Source organism: Melozone crissalis, unplaced genomic scaffold, assembly GCF_028551555.1.
Source record: "Melozone crissalis strain CALT ecotype California unplaced genomic scaffold, PUWL_Pcris_2 ptg000014l_1, whole genome shotgun sequence".
Taxonomy (NCBI): Eukaryota; Metazoa; Chordata; class Aves; order Passeriformes; family Passerellidae; genus Melozone; species Melozone crissalis.
The window spans coordinates 14,433,527-14,455,714 of record NW_026535792.1 but is presented as its reverse complement, the minus strand read 5'-3'; the positions used below and the strand labels follow the sequence as shown (position 1 = coordinate 14,455,714).

At 40.8% G+C, this 22,188-nt stretch overlaps 1 protein-coding gene across 1 annotated transcript in view; it reads left to right on the top strand.

Moving 5' to 3' along the window:
* The window catches only part of THSD4 (thrombospondin type 1 domain containing 4), a 213,842-nt gene that overhangs the window by 64,665 nt on the left and 126,989 nt on the right, over window positions 1–22,188 (top strand). The window lies entirely within an intron of this gene.

Genomic DNA, 22,188 nt, shown 5'->3' with positions numbered 1-22,188 from the left:
CAAGGATCTTCTGTTTCCTGTATAAACTCACTTAGGATCCAACTGCTTCCATCAAAGTGTAAAACTCATAATAATGAATGAAATAGCATCAGGATCAGCCTTGTAAAAAGTAAAAAATCAAAGCACAGTAACAAAATCTTTTACTGCTCAGATTGGACTTGTGCCTGTTGTCATGCTGTTGGAACTTAAACTCATCAAGACAAAGCACCAAATGTGAGAAAGCTTAATTCACACGATGGAGAATAGCAAGATAACAATTATCATTGTTCTTTCTCCAGAGACTTTTTAGCTTGTTTGGCACAGCAGTATTTGGGTAGTGTTTCACATCTAAAAGCATCATTTGCCTTTGTCTAGAATGAACTTGGTCATTACAAATGCCCTGGAGTAAACCCTTATCCTAGCTCAGAAATTAAAGCAGCTGTTTAATTGTAAATAAGATGTAATAGTACTAACTACAAAATAATCCAGCATGTGGTTATGTGCTGTGCAGAGCTGTGGCAGGTGCCACAATATGTTAATAAACCAAACACGGGATGTGCAAGTGGCAGACAGACACAGGTCTGAGTTCATGTGGCTTCAGCAGGACAGGGAAGGTCTCTCTGCACACACTTCCCAGTCGGAATTCCTTGTTTTACAAGAGTCTTGCAGAGTCACGTTGTTGACATGAAATATTGTGGTTATTCTGCCTGAGAGGGCTCGGGGAGCGGGCTGAGCGCTCTGCCCTGCTGGCACTGCGGCTCTGCCACAGCACCGGGGAGTGGCATGGCCACCTCAGCCTGGTGACATCCGAGCTCTGCTGCTACTGAGGGACCTCAGCTCCCTGTGATCTGTACTGGCTAAGATGTTATTTGCAGGAAAATAACACTACAGAAAAAAGAAGACTCTTGAGATTGTTTTTAGCAGATTTCAGGTGTTACAACTTTTTCAAAGTAAATATGGCATTTTATAGAGAACTCCTGCCTTGTCACTGGAATGCTGAGTATTTTCCATGTCAAGTTGATTATTTCATTAGCATTTTATAGACTGGAGTTTATAATTTTCTCTTAGTATTAAGGGTGACAATCTGCTCTTCAGCTTGTACATCCAAAATGCATTTGATACCAGCTGTTTAACAAAATCTATGTATTAATGAAATCAGTGATGTGCCACATAATTTAAGTATATCCATATATGTGAAGGCATAGGCAACTTATCATTAGAAGTTATAAAATTGGAATTTTTATTTATTGTTCTTAAGTAAGTGGGTTAATTCCAAAAAGCATTGGTAACTGTTTCAGGCATTTAGAAGAAAGTGTGTTGTGTCAGTAAGCGAGACCTGGAACTTTTGCTTCAAAAGGTTTATATGTTTCATTATTAGTGTTTTTAAATCAAAGTATTTAGCACTTCTGGTTTCTGAGACCAGCAGAGACTGTTGGCCCTTCTCCCTGACCCAGGAGGAGTTGACACCACGCCCAGAGTCTGAAGCAACCCCTCTTCTGCAGAGCTTAATTTATTACTTGGACATGAGACTTGCTCTGTGGTCTACCAAAGGAATCAAGAGGCTCCCTGTAGGTTCACTCCTGCTTAGGTAGGAATAATTTGGCTCCCTCCCAGTCATGTCTTGATAATTGATCCCTCTGCCTTTTTCCTTAGGAGGGCAGAATGTGCTACTGCCCACAGATATAGGCTTGTAGGGCTGTGCTTTCTTATACCTTGGAATTCATGGGGAAAAGGGAATTAAATGTGTTCCTGGACCTTGCAGCTGCACAGCTGGGCTGGTAGGTCAGCTTCTGGTAAGGCCCTGCAGAAGAAAAGAGGAGCCAGGCATGGGGGGACAAGGGAGCAGAGGAAGCTGATCATTCTTTTCACAGACACCTTGCATGCAGAACATGGATGTATCTCAAAGATTTGCTTTGCAAAAAGTTGCCTTGACTTTAGGAGGCTGACTGGTGAAAGCAGAGGGAGGCACGTGGTCAGCTCACCATGCCAGTGCTGCAGTGCAGTTTAGCAGACACCTGGGTTGCATCCCTGTGGAAATAAACCAGAGGGGCTTTAGGGAGAGGGAAATGTCCTGCATCCCACTGAGGGCCTGAGCTGGTCCTTGCAGGAGGATACTGGGTGTGGGTTCTGTATGAACTGCATCTAGCTCTGTATTTCATGATGGTTTATCCCTTATTCTGTCTTCAGGCTGGGAAGCCTTGGGAAGTGGGAGCTCAGCAGTGTTGTCAACCTTGCACCAGTGATTTCTCAAAGTAGCTTTGTGAAGCACATCTAAGGATCTCCAACCTACATATAATTATTCCCTTTGTCTCTGGTTCTTAAGACAAGGAAAGTCTTGTCCATTCTTTTGGATGTAAGAGAAATATGAACTATCAGTGTCTTGAAGGATGGAAAGAGTGGTATTTTTTGTTTCCCAAGAGTGTAAAAAAGAAGGTAGTGCTGTACATTTGTGCTGTCCTGTTGGATCTTTGTAACCCTTCACTTCATGTTGATATGGTTACAATTATCAGGAATTCTGATAATATATAGATGGTTATACAAGTTTAAGTTCTTGAGCATGTGGAATATTTGCTGAACATGATCTTGTTTTAGATCCAGAAAGTGGAGATTTTAATAGCTTGCCTTTAATACTTGTAATAAATCACTAGTTGAAATGATGAGTTTACCTCATAGAAAGATGTGAATTGCTCCTTGCTGCTTCTTCCAAGAGTTGCCTCACTTATTCTGAATTTGGAAACTTTTTGAGTGGGCTGGAAGTGCTTTCTGAGTTGCTAGATTACCCATGTATACAGGCCAGATCAGGATTCATTTATTTCTAAGACTGTTGTATGTTTATGGTAAGTTGCTGTCTGTCTGCAAGGTTTGCTCTCTGCTGCCTTTAGTTTTATGCTGGAGTCCTGCACGTGTCCATGTGCACCCATTTCCATGTGCACCTTTCTGTGAAGGAGTCAGTTCATACAGAGGAGTGGAAACTTCTGTGAAACAGTGACCTACATATGAGTGATGATGGGCTCAGAGTCTGAGAATGTGAGTTGTGAGCAGTAAACATTTTGTGGGACGCTGATCTTGTCCCTGAGTGCTTGAAGTCTTTCAATGTAAATGTCTTTCCAAGGGCAGATAAAATAGGTAAATTTTCAGCACAGTTTAGAGCCTCTGTTCTTTTTGATGTAGAAGACTGTTGCTAATCCTAGCCAAGTCTTCTACAATCACAGAATAATTTAGGTTGAAAAAGATCCTTGAGATCATGAAGTCCAGATTAAACTAGTCACAAATACAGAAACAAAATAAATTCAGTGCAGGAAAAATTTGTGTTTTTTCAAAAGAAATGGACTGGTAGAGAAAAGTGGTTCATTCACAGAATTTCAAAGGCTGTTGCAAAGGGACAGCTCTTAAAGAAAAGAAACAAAATAAATACTCAAAAATGTGGTTTAATTATGCAGTAATTCTTATTGAGAAATACAATAGAAGAAAAAAGGTCACTGAGTCACATATTGTTTGCAAGCTCTGGAAGAGCAACGAAGTGATGTAAAACAGAAGAGTGGGGAGAAATTGAGCAAGACTTTGGGGAAGAAGATTTAACTTTGCCATGTGATTCAGCATAAAGAACTGCAGGAACAGGAAAGAGTGGAGTGGGAGCTGTCATCCTTATTGGGCCATTTGTTTCTGGGTGACCTTGGACAGTCAGCTTGATCTCTGTGAGCCTCATCAAATAGAAATAGGCAAAAGGCAAGCTCAGACACTTGTGGTCACTTCTCTGCAATTTCTACAGTAATCTACCAAAAAGAAAAGAGAAAAAAGCTGAGCCTTCCACCATCCTAACAACAAAACCAAGTGCCACTCAAATGTTTCTTATTGCCCCTCTCTATACTTCCCTTTAGTCAGGTAAATATTCCAAATAAATGAGGGACTGTTAACATTCTAGTAATATGTATGCATAAATACAATTCCAAAATCAAAGTCTAAGAATGAAGCAGCAAACAAATCAGTGGCACTTACTTCAGCATTTTATGCTGACTGCTCTCAGGAACTAGATGTGAGGTCTACAGGCTACCATTAAAAACCAGAACTCCCAAACTGGGACTCACCCTTATTGTCAAATGTCTCAAAAAATATTCACAGGCTTGCTGGCTGAATGACTGACTGGAAATATTTTTTTGATCTGCAGACTTTCTGAACTTCAGTAAAGGAAATAATAGGAGTTATGGGTTGCAAAAAACCAGCACAGTTGGTCCTACTACTGATTTCATGGTAGTCAGTGGGAATTTTGTCATTCTACCTTTTTTCATATGATGGTGGAAGATTATTTTTTACGCTCAGATTTGTTCATCTTTGAGAAAGAGAATTGCATGATGCTGTGGTCCTGTACAGAACACAGACTGGGAGAGCTGGTAGTTCATTTGTGTGGGTGTATATGCTAACTTTGTACAGTGTCTGCCAGCCAGCGGCAAAATCTGGCAGATCATTAACATAAATCCCAGAAAATAGGATTATTGAAGTGTTTTTGAAGGTGATATTACCTAAGTGGCAGGACAGTGGATTCTAGCTCTGCTTTAACAGCATGTTATGAGTGGGCATTACCCAGGTTACTGGAAATGTGCACTCCTAGCACAGATGTAACCAAGGAAGACAATGGTATGTGACTTTTCACTTCTGTAAGAAAATATGGTTTAAAGAGGCATCTTGTATGAACAGATTTCTGTGGAATTTGATTATGTATAGCTTGATGAAGTGGTAATGTAGGAAAGTAATGAACGAAAAATTATAGCAAAAGCACCTAGTTTTGTATCATCATAATTTCCTTTTATTCTCTGATATATATTTAATATATAGAGTTGATTATGAACTGTAAGCTAATTTATTTATATCTCTTGCTTTGAAATTGTGGAAAAAGTTTCTTTGTTCAAACACTTCAAATCTTCAGATACTTGCATAACACAGCAAAAAAAAAATTGTATCTCATTGTGGTTTTCTCAATTTCCTGAACTTTCAATTGGATTAAAATCATAGTTGTTTCCAGAAGTAATTTTTTGAGTAACTCAGACCAAATTTTCTGTGTTAATTTAGTTTTTTTCCCCAAGAATTGTTATATTGATAATTGTGAAAACATACAATTCTAATATCTAATAGATTATGATGAAAATTTACTGTTCTGTATTTATCTCCACAAAATAAGTGTGAGAAATGAGGTCAGTAGCTATACAGAAGCCAATACCCATTTCTTAATGGGAATAGCAGGCAGTGTTTACACTGCATTTGTTCCCAGGCAGACCTAGTGCTCTGTGTCCATCCACATCTCTGCCTCATTTCCTGGTTCAGGCTGTCCTTGTCACAGCTCTGTGTGTGAGCTGGGGCTGTGCTGGGAAACTGGCCCTGCCTGCTCCTGGGGACATCCAATGCTGCTTTGACATTTTCCAGTAGAACAAAAAAATAGTCACCTGCTGACCTGGGCTAGAACAGTGACATCCCAGCACCCCAGGGTGAGGCTTTCCAGTTTTCTTTGCCAGCTCTGGATGTCCAATGTTGGCAATGAGTGGGCAACAGGAGTGTGGTGATTGTGGCTGGAGTGCAGAGATCCTGCTGGAGAGCTCTGGCTGTCCTTGGTGTGAGGTCACTGAGGGTGGGCTGGTGAGATTTTCAAACAGTGGAATAGCCAAACAGAGGACAGTGCTGTGGGAGTGCTGCCCAGCTGCTCTGGCTCTGTTTGGCTGTAGCGCAGCACCAGGGATGCAGCTTTGATGTCACCATGTCCCTCAGCTGATGCTGCTCCTTGGGCTGCAGTGGAGCAGAGCAGACTCTTCAGTGCTTTCATCCTTTGGGCTCAAATTTCCTGTCAGTCCCATGGAAATCTGTGAAATGAAGCTTTGTCAGTCCTAACAAGGTTCTACTTTTCTGTACTTCAAAACTGCAATGGGACATGGTCTCCTTGGTGGAGCCCCAGCACCAGGCAGGTGTGTGAAGATGAGGATGGAGAGGCTTTGTGAACAGTCTGGGATCTCTTGCAGATCTGTGCCAAATCCAGCAATCCTCACCTCAGGTAATTTCAATCACTTGAAGTTCAGGTTTATCCCTTTGATTTCAGTAGGTGTCTCTCCCCTGAACAAAGACTATGTGATTGATTTGCTGGATTTGATTTTCTGCAATGCTAATTTCTCAATTTAGTCAGCTTGATAGTCACCTACCAGTTTTGGAGGAAGGAATACTCTCATCCTTTCCTTGTTGTTGAATAGTCACATGAAGAACCTAAATACAAACAGATGTCTGTTTTTCAAAAGTCAGCATATTGCTGAAATTTAATATTTTTCTTAGCGTCACTGACAGAGATTTTATTGCAGAACACTCAATCTCTGGTTTGTGTTCAAACAGTATTAAGAGATTGTTGCTCTACTAAAATTTGGAGGGTGTTCAGTAAGATCATTCTGCTGTATTTATTTATTTATTTATTTAGTGTCCTGACTGGCAGAAACTGGAATTACAGAGCTCCTTTGGCTACTGCTGCTCACCTTGGGGAATGGGGTGGGGTGAGAGGCCTGTGCTCTGTCTCTGCCTTTCCTGTTGCACAGAGGAGGAGGCAGCTGTGCTGAACCATGGCCTCCTTTTCATCCTGTATAGGAAGCAAGAAGGTTTAGATCAGGTCTGAGGAGCAGAGCCAAGGGATTTCTTTGTGGAGGGTGGTGGCTCAATGAAGTGTCTTGGCAGTGCAAGGGGATATGCATAGGGATGGGGTTCCTGTTCCAGAGCAGGAGCAGAGGGAAAGCATGAGCAAAAGGAACCATGAAAAAATACAGAATTTTTTCAGCTATTATACAGGGTCATTAGCTACTATTAGCTACAAAGCAATATTTAAATACTTCGTGTGGATGTATCTGAGTAGGTCCAAACCAACACGTTTGTTTTCATGTATGCATTTTAGCTTGCTGAGGTGATTATCCACCACAATGATATTTGAGTAGCTCCTGTTAAAATCAGTGAGAGTTATCTAGAAAATGGTTTTCAGTGATTTTTCAGCATGTTTGCAGCATCCTCATTTAAAAAAAAAAAATTCAAGTTTTTCAAGTGGTAATAGCTAAGTTGGAAAGTTTAACTTAAAAATGTCAAAGGTCTTATTGTCTGGGGACAGCAGCTTTTGCTGCATAAATCTGCATTTGGCCAGATGGAAAGTTCTTTTGGTTGGCTGGGTTGACACATTTAGCCCTTCTGTGCCTCAAGTTCTGTTTTCATTTGGGGTGGGAGCTGGGAACACAGAGAAGATGCAGCATATACAGGAAGAAGGTGAACTTTCTAAATTAAAAGCTTTGGCTTTCTTTACTAGATTAAAACATTATGTTGATGGAAACAACGTACATTAATCACTGGGAAATTAAAGAAGATATTTGAGGTATGTTGGATCAGTTCTGTGAAAATCAGTTTAGAAATCATCAGTGGATCAAGTCTCCTTGGGGTTATTGCAGGAATACTGGATAAAATCCAGTTTAAAATGAAGTCAGATTATACTTGCAGTAATATCCAAATTATGGGGTTTGCTTTTCTTGCCTGGAACAGCTGCAGATAGAATTGATGCTGTGTCTGCTGCATGAGGATGGAGATTGTGTGCACTGCTCCTTGTCAGGAAATCTTGCATTTAAGAAGCAGGAAGACCCAGATGCCAGTTTTGCTTTCTCAATCTGAATGCTGTTTGAGCACAAATCTGCTTTAATCACAGTGATATCTTGTTGGATGTGATGCTGATCAATGTTAGGGAGCAGGAGACTACATCTGCCTGGGTACTCATTTGGCTCTTGTCACAGTACTTTGTGAGCATCACAGAAATTATGGGAGTACTTCTGGAAAAAAGGAAGTTTTATCCTGATCTTGTGGTTTGTAATTTATAGAACATGTCTGGTTACTATTTTGTCCAATGCAATAAAGCAAGTCTTAGTTATGGCAGGATCTAAGATGAAGCATTCTGCCTGAAATGCTGTTTATTCCATCTATCATCCCTGAAGCCATGAAAGGAGAAATGTCGTGATTAAATGTCATGATTAATTTAATGCTTACAATCATAAATGAGTTTTCAGTTGAAAAACTGATGAGAAAAACTTCTATCTTAGCAATGCTGTAAGCATTTTGGGAATTTCCCTGAAACCAGCCTGACAGCTTCCAGTGGAAATACAGAAGAAAAATACAGTTAATTGCTCATCTTTGCTGTTAGCTAGTTGATCTAAGCTAAGCATATTGAATCATATAAAGCCAGCAGACATCCTTCTTCCCATTCCTAGTCCTGCTGTGCCAAGCCACACATCAGTACCATCAGCACTCCATCCACAAACACCACCCTCATGTCAGGGATTGTCTTGCAGTGGAAATAAAATATTACATCAAGACTTGCTTTCTGACTCCAGTTGTCTTCTAATGTGCTTAGCTCAGTTGAAATAAATTTCATTCACATCTCATTCCCATAAGCCATCCTTACTGTCTTTTGTGGGACTCACAGCCAGTGTTGAAGAGATTCTTGGGGAATTTTCTGTGACTGTATTTGCTGTCTGCTGCAGAGTGGTTTCATGGCCTTGTGCTCACAGAGGTCTTTGCAAATGGAAATGGACATCAAACATCAGTTAAAGAATTTGACCAAACACGTACAGACTGGACATGCAAGAGAGCTGGAAAATATTTATAAGATAAAACAATTTAAATAACTATATGTATTGTAAAATGCAAATTAATGTCTACACATTTGCATTTGGTTTTTTTTCTGAAGTTTATATGGATATATCTGTCTGTAGGTGCTTCCATCTGCATTTCTGTCATGTTGTTTAAAACCAACATGATTTACCTTAGTTGCTGTGAACTAGCTTGTTAGTATAAAGTCTGTTTTTGGAAATGGAGAGACAGCTGAGGTAAGAGTCTTCTGTGCTGTAGAAGTATTGAGAGAAAGAATTGGAATCTAAACTGAAATTCATGTTGAGAAGAGTGATCTGGTGTATGAAATACCAGCTAGAGCACCAGGGCTGTGTATTGCAGGTTTTCCATCCCATGTAACAAGCTGGGCTACTTCACTTTATTTACTTAGTGGCATAATTTAAAGCTTGGAAGGTTTTCTAGTCAGGAAAAGAGTAACAGAAACAGTTTTCTTGATGCATCTGTGTACCCCAAGGCAGTGCAAATTTCTGGATCAGGCCCTCATGTGCACTGGAGATGTTCTAATGTTAAACATCATGTGCTGCACTATGTCTGTGGCTGATATCTGTCTACAGTAATTCCCAGTTGTAACTAATACATCTTCCTATTTAATACAGTTCATAGGAAAATACCTCCATATGTTTTGAATTCTCTTGCATCTTCACTGGAGTTCTCAAGAGTATGCTGTTAATTTAATATATGATTTTGTTCCATATTTGTGTCTTGTGTAAGTTGGTCAATATACAGGCAATAAACTTGGAATAGCTCAAGTATTAGTGTATGTAAGGTTTATTTAGTAAAATGCTTGATAGGGTCAGTGTCCTTGGCTGTATTGTAACAGAAGCTCAGTGGGCTGTTAGAGAGCCACAAAATTCAAAATATTTATTTCATCAGTAATCTCCTTCTCAGAATCTATCTGAATAGGTCATTTTCTTGGCAACATCTCTTGTTCCATAATTATTAATTCCAGAAGAATAGCAGTTAATGCAGCTTGACATCTCCTGCGTTTTCCTCTGACTCTCCTCTGTTTTCTTTTAAAGGCACAGGGGTTGCACTGGTCCAATGAGGCTATTCCCTTTTAGGGACAGGGCAGTGCCAGTTTATGTCTGTGCTCCTGTTTCCCTGCCAAGCATCTTGGAGTTTAGGAAAATGCCAAATAAAAGAGAGTATTGAGTGAGGATGGATATTTAATTGCTTTTACAAGTCTGGGTATTGAATCACAGTGCAAAACCCTCTTGTGTTTCTTGTTAAAAGAAGAAGTGGATTTTCCCCCCAAATCCATGATTATGCACTATGGATTGGGCATCATATTGTGCAGGCTGCTTACAGGACTTAACCAGCTTATTTTCACCAGAGGAGCAGGCAGTATTTCAGAGAGGGGGAGGGTGAGCTGCTGAAAGCCTGTGTGTGCATATATAGTTTTATAGTGATTGAGCCAGTACAGAATGGCTTCAATGGAAAATGGATAATCGTTAACATCAGCTTTTGTACAGCTGCTTTTTGGCTAAAAGAGAGGTAATTTATATTTAAAGTCTGTGAGTGTGATCCATTATTTTTCACAACAGTGTTTTGCTGAAGTTTTCCCCTCTTTGCCCCTCAGATTCTTTAGTTTATAAGGCTACCTCTGCTGTTCCAGCCCGGTTTCTTCCTCTGAAAGGTCTGTACCAGGTGAACCCTAAATCACAAACTGTGCTTGCCCTCTGGTTTTGGATAATATTTGTGAATAGCTTACATATTTGGCTGCAGTCTTACTGCCAGACTTGAAAGGATTTCTGCATTACTGTGTTGCACTGAGTCCAACTTGAGATAGGGGCAGGGAGAAGAGCTTTAGCAAATTTTAAGGGAGCTAAAGTGTAGTGATGTGTGTCCTTCTTTCTGTGCTATGTGCAAGCATTAATTGATACGGACATTTAAAAATCACCCGCACAATTAAACATTCATTCCCTCTCCCCCCTAATTGCTTTGGGAAGAATGAATGTAACTAGGCTGGACATGGTTTATTAATTTAGCTTTCTTGAGGGTTTGGAAACTTTTTTGCCATGTCCTAGTCTCCACTAAAATTCTGTATTGTTTTGTGTGGAGTAGCCTGGCTGCATGGACACAAAACTAGAGGCTAATCTGCCTCACGCCATCATTGTAAGGTGATTATAAATTTAACACCTTAAAGTTAATTTTCAGAAAAGCGAGAAACCTCATTGTTTCAGCTCTTTGGAATGGTTCTGGTACTTTGACACAGAGGTGACTGTTGGTTACTGTGGTATGGAAAGGAAAACGTGAAGCATTATACAGATGTGCTCTGCATTGCTCCCCTTTGATGGCAACTAGTCTGTTACCTTTCAAGAGAAGGAGTTTCTAGTTTTTAAGGCTCCTCTTAACTACTATGTGATCATCCTGATACTTTCATTATTAGAGATTCATGGTTTGACCTCCAGCATCCTGTTAAGACATTTATAGTGACATGGTTCAAGGGGCACATCTTAGGTTGGTAGAAACTAAGGTGTTTCAGGGTATGTGAGATAATTTGAAGCAGTTGCAGCAAATGCCATTACAGAAACCTTTAAATCAACAGCCTGAAACCCAGGTATATGGCTTTGATGTTTTCTAGGCATTTGAGGTACAGTTACTCTGTGGGTTGCTTTTGGTGTAATACTTAAGATAACAGGTGATAACATTTTTACGAAGATTTTAAAGTGTTACATTTTACTTTTACTGTGTTGGACTCATGGCTGTGCATTGATCAGGCTGTAGATACGTTCCATAAATAACCTTAGGGACAGAAAATGATGTACTTTTATTATGCTTTCTGCAGTCCAGAATGAGAGGTAGAATTTGCAAGACTGTGAATTTGCACAATTTACTGCTTTCCAGAGGAAAAAAAACTAACCTATTGGAAATTTTACAATTAAGACTTTGTTTCGTGGTGCAATTCTCTGGGACAGGGTCCAGACAGGTGCAAGAAAATCTTCCTTATTTGTCATTTTAAACTCTAAACATCTGTGTATCTAGGACTGCACTTGAGCATTGACATTTCTTTGGGGAAAAGCTGCAGAGAGAGGTTTGTTCATGCAGGAACTGTTTATGTGAATGGTAACACTTTCCTTGATAGAGAACAACAGTATCTGAACAGTTACTACATGACAGCAAATATGTATTGAACAAAAGTGACTGCTGTGTCTATTATAGCTAGGCACTATGGAGGGAGAAATAAGTCAATAAATAAATGTAGGAAGGCTTGTGTGCTCTGTAAGATCTGAGGTTAGGAAATGGAGCCCTTTAGAAGAGCACAGTTTGTGCTTGTTCAGTTTGTCCAGTGACAGTCATCAGTGGTGGAGATGCTGCAGTCTCCATAAGCAAATGGTGCTTAGCTGTTCCTTCCAGTGGAAGTCTTCTGTGAAGTGTAATGTAGATTTCCATGGCACAGCTTTGGGCTCTTGCCTCCTGTCTGGTTCACAGCACACATAGGAAGGCTTCTATTCCCTTTTGTGATTTATCTCTACCTAGAGACTGTCATCCCTTCTGCTTTTCCAAAACCCCCCTATTATTTGAATCTTCCCCCTTTAGCTGTGTTTACTAGAGCTCTAGTCTCTCACTTTCTCCTTTGGATTGTCTTCCCATGGCCCAGCAGAAATGGACAGTGCTGCCCTGAGTGTTGGACTCTGCTGGGATTTGCACATTGCCTTCTGGTTTATACTGACCCCATACAGTGTTTGCTTTTCCTTTGTTAAGTCACACCTTCAGTGCCTCACATTGAATGGCACCCACTGCCACTGCTCCAGATTCCCTGTAGAATTACTGCTTCTTCTTTAGTTTTTCAGTCTGTGTTTGTGCAGGTGGTTGTTCTGTCACAAGTGTAGGATATCATACCAGTCCCTATTATATTTCATCTTGCCTTTTCAGACCCTTCCCCAAGCTGTCAGCATATTTTTCAGCTCTAATCCTTCCCTCCAGTACTGCTGCCTTTCCCAACTTGGTGTTGTTACCTGTGAATCTCTCTTGCTGTCACATCATCTGCCTCATGCATGAATACATAAGCTGGAGCTGTATTTGGGAAAGATCTTGCAGATTCTTTGTCAGTAGGTACCAAAACCCAGCCAATGAATTACTGAGTAGTAATGAGTAATAGTTTTCAAAACAGCTTTACACATTGCTTATAGTAACTTCCAGATGTCATTTTTCACTGAAGAATTGTCAGACACCTTTGAAAAGCCAAGCTGAATCACAGCACTGCTTCTCCTGCATGCAGAGCCTGTTTGTAGAAGGAAATTAAAAGGGTTTGACAACATTTTTGTCTTGACACCTTCATACTGGTTTCTGCTGCTGTGCTTGGAGGAGTGGGATGTAGGGTGATGCCACAGATGAGTACAGGAGAGGCAGATCCTAGTTTCAGGACAGAATTCTCAATGTGAAAATAGTCTTTTACCCATTTGTCCCTTGACTGAGAGAGATATGGGAGATGAGACAACTTTAGCTTTGTTGTTCTGAAATGCAGCTGCTAAGAGCATGGAGGCTCCAAGTGCTGCAGTCAGAGCTGGTGGAGCCCAGCTGGCAGCATCAGGGAGCAAAGCTGCCTCCCAGTGCCACCCACTTAGATTTTCCAGTGATCTTGCTAGTGAGCAAAGATCACTGAATTGGTACCCTTGAGGTTTCTGCAGGAATCTTAACATCCAACAATCAGAACATGGAAGCTTGAAAACCTAGAAGAAAAATTAGAAGCAAAGTTGCTAAGAAATCTGGAGTCTCATCAGTGATTATTATAGCTTTTTATATAAGAATAGTCTTAAAAATTAAATGTAATGTGAATGTTTAGGGTTTTTTATCTGCTATCAGAAGGGAAGCAGCTTTCAAGTTAACTGACTGAGCTCCAGGTCACTGGCATCCTACTGAAAACATTGCTCTGATGAACATTCATGTTTTAAACTGATGTTTATGAGAGTGAAGGAAATAAATATCTTTGAGTATGTAAATAAAAGCACAGAATGTTTTAAGTAATCCTTAAGAATTTATTTGCCTATTAAAGGACTGTGGCAAGAGGCCATGGAAACTCAGTTAGGACATTTTGGACCAAATAATAGCTATATTAATATTTAAATGAGTACAAGTCTTTTTTATTATTTCAGAAGCACCCTTCACCCCACGCTAGTATTTTTTTAAATCTTAAGGCAATCTGTAAGTGTATAAGGCTCAGTCAGAACCTACTGATAAATATTTCCCAAGGGACAGTGACAGTGAGTCTGGGGCTGACTTTGAGCTGCTGCTTGTTTCTCATTTCATTCTTTCTGCTGAGGCTCCTCAGGTAGTAATTTCTTGGTGTTGTTCCAGAGCAAAGAATCTTTTAAAAACCTTTCAGAAAAGGAGTTTAGTCTCTTTTCTTGCTTTTCACATTGATCCATGTGTATCCTGTGTATAACAAGTGTAAAACAAGTATAAGCACAGGCAGTAGATTTTAAGTCTGTGTTCATCAAAGTGGCTGTGCTCATGTCAGCATAGAAGACTGTGAATGATGAGGTTATCAATCAGAGGGATATGAAATGAGTTCAGGATCTGGATTTTTGGGGTAGGGAAGCATTTCTAAATGACTGCTTCCTCTGGAGACAGCAAGGAAAAAGAGGCAGGGAATGACAAGGATTTTTGCGAGTTCATCCAAAACAGTTCTCTAAGAAATTTTGGCAAAATCAGACTGTTTAAGAAAACTAAAAAAAAAAAAAAAGCAGATTGAGATAACTGAAAACATTATTATTATTGTCTCTGAATTGTGTAATTAAAGTAAAATGAAAGTTGATTTCGATATGCAATGATTTAAAAAGTGTTGTATTATCACTTCTTGTAAATAAGAAAGCATTTAGACTGTAATGCAAACTGTACATCTCAGAGCAAGTTTTGTTTAAGAAAGAAAATTGAGAAACAGCAGCATTGTGTTGCCTCCTTCCCCTGCTGTCACTTTTGGCTGCTTGGTTCTTCTTGATGTTCATATTAAAGAAAGCTTAGGGTGTACTTCAGTGAGGAGGGCATGGAGAGGAGTGTGCCATCCATTTACATGAGGCAAGCCTTTCTGTGCAGCCTTGTCTGGAGTTTTATTAAATACCAGAGATTTGGGCATTATGGTCTTTTCATGATAGGCATTACTTTGGGAGTTTTTAGTGTTCATGTGCAGAGTTCATGTTTTAATAGGAGAGAGACCTTAAAGACATTTAACTTTAAATTCACTTCCTTAAGAGATGGCTGAAAGCTTTTGTCTGGAATGCTGCTGGGGGAATCACAAGCCCAAACTTGAATCTCCTTTCTTCCCATCTACCTTTGGCACTTATTATTCTGAAGCGTGACATGAAGTCCTCCAGCTAGAACAGATTTGAATAAAACTGACCCAGTTGGCTGTGGGAAGTCTGAAGGCAGCATTTGAAGGTGTATTTACTAAATTTGCCAAAATACTGATTTATATTATTTAACATTATTTGATGTTCCAAGTTTTTGGGGCTGCTAGTGTGTTGATGGGGATAAAAATCACATTTCAAATTACAGATCTGGATGCAAGCTGGGATTCCAGAGGCCAGTAAGCTTCTAATACAGACAAACAGAAACAGTTCTTTCCAATTGTAAAGACAGACAGAAAGCAGTATCAAGTTCCTTCCAGAACATCCCAAGCTAAGAGCAGTTGGGAATGATAGCTCTCAGTGTCCCTCAGGAAGTGGTCAGCACTTCAGGGGATGGAGCACATTTTGGTATTTTTCCAGATGAGAAGTTGGACTGCATGTAGCAGGTTTACTTCTCTGATTAGTGCCCATGTAAATAAATATATAAATCTGGCCAGAAATTGAGTTTGTTTAGACTAGTTGTATTACTTGTCCGCTGTAGTTTTGTCTATAATAGTATGTTTCCTAAATATTTCAATTTTATTTTTAATAAATTCTGTGTAATATCTCTCAAGAAAAGGCATCTTTCATGAAATCCTAATAGTTTATCTTGTGATATCTTCTTATAAGGGTTTTATTAATACAGTTTTAGCTATCACTGGATATAAACAGCAACAAAAAGTTTTGAGCTCAAGCAATTGCTATTAGGTTTACTTATCTAGCCACATCTTAATAAGTGTGATCTAAACTCTGGAGGCTGCTCTGAGAAAGCTCACCAGAAGTGCAGTCCATGTGGAGCTGCCATGCCCTGCCTGTGCTGAGGGCCAGAGAGGGCAGCTCTGTGTGGCTGCTGCGCACTCTGGAAAGTGTAAGTGATGCCTTGTAAACCAGATAAATGCCTTTAAAAGAGCTTTCACTGGTGGAGAGCTTTGATCTGTTTGCACAGGCCAGTGGAGACATCCAGTGGCCACTGGCTGACAAATGGTTGTCTCTGGGTCATGGCTGCAGGCACATGAAAGGCTGATGTGAAAAAAGACATCTTTAAGAGTTGGGGTTTTTTTCCCCTTTATATTCAGACTGGAATTCCAGATGTAACACAGTAAAAACTGAGGTCTGTGGAAGAAACTACATTACCTGGTTATGTCATTTAAAGGGTGCTGGCCGGGAGCCTGTGTTAAACATTTCACTTGTGGCAGCTGTACTGAAGCCAGCAGTACTCGCTGGTCAGGTGCCCGTGTGAGCCACTCAGCTGAGTGCTTTGCTGCTCTGAAATTTCATAGAAGCACATCAAACTTAAATCTTTTGCTGATTTTCACACAGCCAACTGAGCAAGAAAGATGTATATGCTTGTGGTTTTATGAATTACTTGTTTCTAGTTGGTTTCTTTTAATTTCATTGAATGATAATCAACTTTCCAGTTAATTTTAATGCATGACAGTAAATCTGGAAGATATTATTAATCGTTTTTTAATGACAGAGGGGTTTGGGAGGAATGGAGATACCATGGAAATTGAAGTAAATGACAATGTTTGCAAATTTCTTATTGCCTTAAACATTAATTATGAAGACAAGTTCATGGAACATTGTGGCCTTTCAGAAATATTCTGTTCACTGAAGAGTAGAAAAAAAAAGTGATACATTCAGGTAAAGGTGAGGAATTTGTTGTGATTGTACCTTCCTTTTGGGCTCCATGCTTGTTAAAATGTATATTAATTTCATTATGTACATTCATATATGGATATATTAATATCACATATCATATATATTCATATATAATGATATATTCATATAATGTATATTCATAAAATGCAGATTCATTATAAAAGTTTGATTTTTTTTCACTTAATATCAAAAGTGCAGACAATATTTCAAATATATATTAAATTGTTGAGACAAGGTGAAGTGATAAACATCTTTATTACATGAGAAAATGAAAAGTGGAAGTAGGGGAAAAAAAAAGGGCAATGTTCTTCCATCACTGGAATGAAGAATGGAAAATGTTTTTAGAAAAAAAATCTGAAGCAGAGTAATAAAACTTTAAAAGAAGTTAACAAAACTGAAGGGGACAAAGAAAAAAAATAAACACGACCCTTTCTGGTTATTGTCAAGAGATGTTCCCAAGCCTAATAAGGACAAAGTATCAAAAGAGACTCAAATAAAACAGACCACATCACATTACTATTTCTTTTGGAGAGCCCAAACGTAGTTACATGATAATTATTTCCTGGAAAATGTTTGCATATTGTTATTTAGAAATCTGGCATTTGATAACTGCTGTAGAAAGCATTATTCCTCTGACCACCTCAAAAAGGTGTAACTGTGCATCAGTGGAAAAGCAGCCTAATTTGGGACAGTTTTCTGTCATGGACGTTACAGTCTCCTAAAGTGCAAAGCCTAAGCTCATGCTCCAGTCTGATAACTAAGCCCACATAGTCTATTAGCCTAAACAGGGAAACCTTAAATGAAGTAGCTCTGCTTTCTTGAAGGCTTTTGTAGAGGATGTGGTATGTTCCATATGCATTTTCCTTCTTTGTATAGGAAGCTGTGTAAACTGAGTTGTCTGTGTTTGGTAGTAAACCAATACTTGCCATCCACCCCAAGCTCCACAGGAGACCACTGCTGGATCAGTGTGGAATTGTCACATTCCGCTGTTCTGGCCTGCTGTGGACTCTGCAGTGGAGCTACCAGCTTACAGCCACAGCAGGGTGTGAAAGGACCAGGGTTCTGCTGTCGTGTACTGGACCTGTCTTTGTTTCTCTGTATGTGCTTGTGTCTTGGAGCACTTCCTGTATGGAAAGAAAATCTTTAAGGGGCCTTAAAGATCATGGAGTTCCAGTCCCCTGCTGTGGGCAGGGACTCCTTTCACTAGACCAGGTTGTTCAGCGCCCCATCCAGTCTGACCTTTAGCGCTTCCAGGAATGGGGCATCCTCAGCTTCTCTGGGCAGCCTGTGCCAGGGCTCAGCACCCTGACAGTGACAGTGCTGGTCACCTGCACATCTATTGCTGAAACGCCGCCCAATCTCAGCATTGATAAGCTTTAGCTAAAGGAGATGTTACATGGATTGACATAAGCACATCTCTTAAAAGTTTTTCCAGTGACTGCAATGCTTCATTACACTTCCTGTAAAGCAGATTGATTGCTTTTATCATGAGTAAATACTGAATTACAGCCCATGGCAAGCTGGGCCCTGAAAATAACTGAGCTATGCAGAGACAACTTGTTCCTGAAACAATTGCTTCTGACACATCATGGATGAGTGTATCTTGGCTTGTTATGGAGAAGCACTGAAGTTGACTTTACAAGGCAGTTTGCACACAGAATGAAGCCTAATTTAAATTTGCTTAATCCCATAATGTAGTATTAACATGATTGTGATATTTGCTTGCCAAGAGTGTGCATGCCACTTCTGTGTGGGCACCCTCGAGGCACGTTTCTCAAATTGCACAGCTTGTTATTAACTATTTTTAGATGTTTAGGCAAACTTACAAAAACTGACAAATGGTAAAAGCATTCTGTAATGTTTTGTGGAGAACTAGAACTGCTATGTAGATAACAACAGGGAGCCTGGATCTCACATTCAATTAAGATTTGGACTAAAGAACCATCGAGGAGGTTTTGTATATTTCAGTCCCTACCTCATGGCATGAGGAATGTGAAATTCCTATATGGTATCATTTATTCTGATTGCACCTTCAGCCAGTGTTATCTGTGGCAGATTTAATGTGCGTGCTGTGAGAGGCAGTACGTGCTCCAAGCAGCTTCAAGTCTTCGGAGCTGAGACAGAAAGGAAGAACTTGGTACATTCTTTAAGGACAGTCAGTGTACAGTGTCATTTAGTTTACTGATAGCTCCAGTCTTATTTGATATGGGTATTATTTCCTGGGTTGGTTTTGGTCTGTGGCTATTTTAAATTTCCCTTTGAACAACTGAATACATTATTTATCAAAGGTATTGTGGTTACAATGCTTTTTCTTCTGACATTTTTCCCTAAGAATATCATTAGATTGCTGTTCCTTGCCCTGGCAAGCTGCCTGCTGAGCTCTCTCTGTGTCTCTGCAATTGAGCTCACTGTGGAGCAGCTCAATCTCAGCCTGGTTTCCTCATTCGCCATGCCCATGTGCCTCCCCACAGCCTTTCTTTGGGTGGGGGCTTGCTGAGGGTGGTGGAACATGTTGGGAGAGGAGCCTGAAGGAGGGGAAGAGCTGGCATGAAGTACAAATGCCCTCCCACACACTCTGTGGTGCGCAGGTGGAGGGTCAGAGGCAGAAGGCCTGGCTGGAGAGTGGGACACGGGGGCTGTGTGATGCTGAGGGATTCTGGTCTTGTGGAACGTGGAGAGTGTGTGGTTCAGGGTCACCACACCGGGTGTCCTGCCCTGGTGACAGGCTGTGGTGACCGTCTGTGGGCTGTGCCAGCCCTGTCCAGCCCTGGGAAGGTGGCTGGAGCTGGGGCACTGTGCATCCCTCTGTGCTGCTCCAGGGCCCCTCAGCATGGTGCTAGTACAGGCCAGCACAGTGCTAAGATTTGAAAATGCTGTTTCTCGATGAAATGCAAACAGGTCTATTCACAAACTCCTGCAAGTAGGGATGTTTCTGAAGGGGTGACTTCCTGCTTTGTTCTAGATTTGGGTTCTAGAAAACCTGCACGGTTTCTAGATTTGGGCAGGGTGTTTTGTGAGGACTTTAATTTCTTACACTTTCATGTAACGAAAGGGTGGGATGAGGGTGAAATTTCGCAGAGGGGCTGGTGCACAGAGGGGCTCATTCGCCGGGCAGCGGCTGAGGGAGGGCAGCGCCATCGCTGCCGGCAGTGCCCGGCCCTCGCTGCCGTTACGGCCATCGGCTCCCTCAGGGCTGAACCTGCTGGGAGCCGGCTGCGCTCCCGGGGAGCGGCTGGGCCCGGGGCGAGAACGAGGGAAGAACGAGCGTGTTCTGTTGGAAGGAGTTTTAGTTTGTTTTCTCTCTCGTGGGAGTTTCTCCCTCGGGCCACGCCGCGTTTGGCCCGTGCCAGGCGCTGCGCTCGCCCTGAGGTGGCCGGGCCGGCCTCGCCTTATCGCGGGGACACCGTCTCGGGCCGGGAGCGTGTTGTGGGCTCGGTTACGCCAGTGCTTGCTTTCCCTGTGGTGGGATTAAAAGATCAGGCTTGATCTTTGGCTGTTAGCCTGTGAATCCCAGTGGAGAACACTTTTCCCTTGCTTACTCGTGCTTCCCAGCGGGCGTGCGGCTGCTGTCCCTCTGCAGGGCCCGAGGAGAGGCCTCTGTCGGAAATGCTGCGGGAGACACAGATTGTACTCCAGCCACTGGGTGTAGTGTGATGACACATAAAATACTCTTTCGCCCTTTAAAAATGTGTGGATATGTTTGACAGTTGAATTTTTCTCCTCAAACCTCTACTGCACTGAAATCTGCCTTGAAATGTGTTGATATTTGTGGTTTAAGTTTGATGAGTAAAATTGATCTTAGGAGAATGGCGGAACATTTTCATTGCAATGTGTGCTGTGTGATGTGCAATTTGTAAGATGTGAGGTCTTGCTTGGGGTTGTTGCTGTGCTGCAGTAGCAATGCAGTAGCCTGACCTATCACAGCAGGAGTGAGGGATGAGAGAGATCCAGGAACAAATACCATCCTCCAGCAGGTAATTTTTTCATCTCCAAGTAGCACTAAACTTCCACTGGGATCTAGAAGGCCAGCTAATAATTTAAAGCATAAATATTTTAAAGTATCAAAACTGTGGGGGAGATGGTGAGAGGAAGAATATGGGAATGGGAGGCTTCAGGATACTGAACTTAAGGGAACAAACACAGAAGATAAGGACATTTCAGAAACCCTAAATGGCTTGTTTGACTTGATTTTAGAGAATGAAAAGATAAGAAAATGTACTCTCCAGAGGTGCTGCTTGATTGCTAGCCTTGCATGTTATGAAAATAGGACACTTTCAGACTGAGAAAAGGACAAGTTGACTTAAATTGTAATGCATCAGTGAAACTGGGTTATATTTATTTGAGAATTCTGAAAATAGTTATGTGTGAAGTGATGAAGCTGCTAAGAATAAAGCTCAGTTTATCGTTATACCCGACTGTTACACTTGGAACTGCAGGGAATACCTCAGTTTGGATTTTTTTGTTTTGTTTTTGTTTTTCTTTGGGGGTGGGGGGGTAGGGGGTTGGATTTTTTTTTTTTTAATAGCTAAGTGAAGTCATTGGAATTATAAGCTAGTGAATCTAAGGAAAAGGTAGCCAATGGGTGGATGGCCTAGTTGACCGTGGCATGCATGGCTTCTGCAAAAAACCCAAACTCAGTAAACAGATCTTTGACCTCTCTTAAAATGAGGAGATGTTTTTGTGGGTTTTCTCAGAAGATTGCCAGACACAATACATGGTGTATATGAGTGGCAGTTCAATGAGTTCAGCTGTATGAGGCAAAATGTAAGATACAGAATTGGTCTGCATTAATCCTGTGTCTGCACAGGGGGTAACTGAAGTTGAGCTGAAATTTTGGTACTTCTACAGAAAACAGTTGTTTAATATATAATTGAATTGATTGCTTTTATTTATTTTGGCTGTTTGTTATTTTTTAGCTGAAGATTCAAAAATACACTGAAGTCAAGGAGAAAATCTTGTGAATGCAATGTTTTAGCATTAAATAAGGGTACATAGCATCTCCTTTGATGCCTAGATTAAATAGCAGCTTTCAGTTTCAGTATAGGGGATGAGCTGAAGCTTTATGAAGTGAGAGGAATTTTGGTTCATTGTTGTGGCAGCAATGAAAGTATTGCCATAAAAAAAGATTTCTGTTTGGACCTTGCTGCCACTGAGTATCAGCACTACTCTGGGTTGGAAAGAAGCTGAAGATACTGTTATGTCAGTTAGCAAATGGTAATAAGCTGAGAGCAACTCTGACCTGACAGATGATTTGCAACAGAAAGGCTACACGAGTGTGTTAACAAACCTGATAGCATAAGATGTGGGGAGTGTTAGACTGTATCTGCTCCAGGAACAGATTTTCACAGGGGAAGATAACATGTCTTGCTTCTTGTCTTCGGTGTTCCTCTCACCCAGAGTTCAGTGGACAGATTTCCTATTGGTTCTTGCATGTCAGCAGAAATCACAGGGTTTTGAATGAGAATGTATTTTATACAATTTTGAAAATGAAATTTAGTGGAATAGAATAAGAGTTGAGTTGAGTTGTAAAAATGAAGAGAAAAAA